The 592-nt window shown below is 33.3% G+C and overlaps 1 pseudogene; it reads left to right on the forward strand.

Annotated features, from left to right (window-relative positions):
* LOC107684528 (chloride channel protein 2-like) overlaps window positions 1-592 on the forward strand; it is a 40,708-nt pseudogene that overhangs the window by 31,520 nt on the left and 8,596 nt on the right.

The following is a 592-nucleotide window of genomic DNA, read 5'->3' on the forward strand; positions in this document are numbered from 1 at the left end:
GATGCGCAAATAGAGATTCACTGGAGTTTCCAGTAAAGGTTTGACCGCATTCCAAAACAATGTTATTTTTTTGTTGTTTGATAAACTCGCAGTTTCGTAGCTTCGATCGGTCTGCACTAGAGCAAGGGTTCAAAGGTCAGAAACAGAGTAATCTTGGAGGAACATGGGAGGCGACCAAGCATGCGTAGCTGTCAATCATCAGCATGACATCAGAACTGGCCAATCTGTGCGAGTTGCATGAAAAGTGGGCGGAGCCGCTAATAAATATGAATAAATTATTAATATAATAAATTATTGGTAAATATAATTATTAATTTAACTAAAATACTACCGTTACTGGTTATTGTTGCAACTGTTCGAACTTGCTCAGTTAAAATGAGTAACAACATGAACTGTTTTTTCAAAATAAATGTTTTATAGTTTTACAGTACTAACAAAAATAATGCAATAATGAAGGTATTTTAATGCAAAGTATGTTTGCAGGAAATCTCAGGGCTGCTCATTTCTACAACAGCGATTACATTACCACCTTAAAAATAAAAGTAATTACACTTTTTAATTATACATTAAACCTATTATATATTATTTATGC

The sequence above is a fragment of the Sinocyclocheilus anshuiensis genome, unplaced genomic scaffold, assembly GCF_001515605.1.
Source record: "Sinocyclocheilus anshuiensis isolate Anshui unplaced genomic scaffold, SAMN03320099.WGS_v1.1 scaffold2917, whole genome shotgun sequence".
Classification (NCBI taxonomy): Eukaryota; Metazoa; Chordata; class Actinopteri; order Cypriniformes; family Cyprinidae; genus Sinocyclocheilus; species Sinocyclocheilus anshuiensis.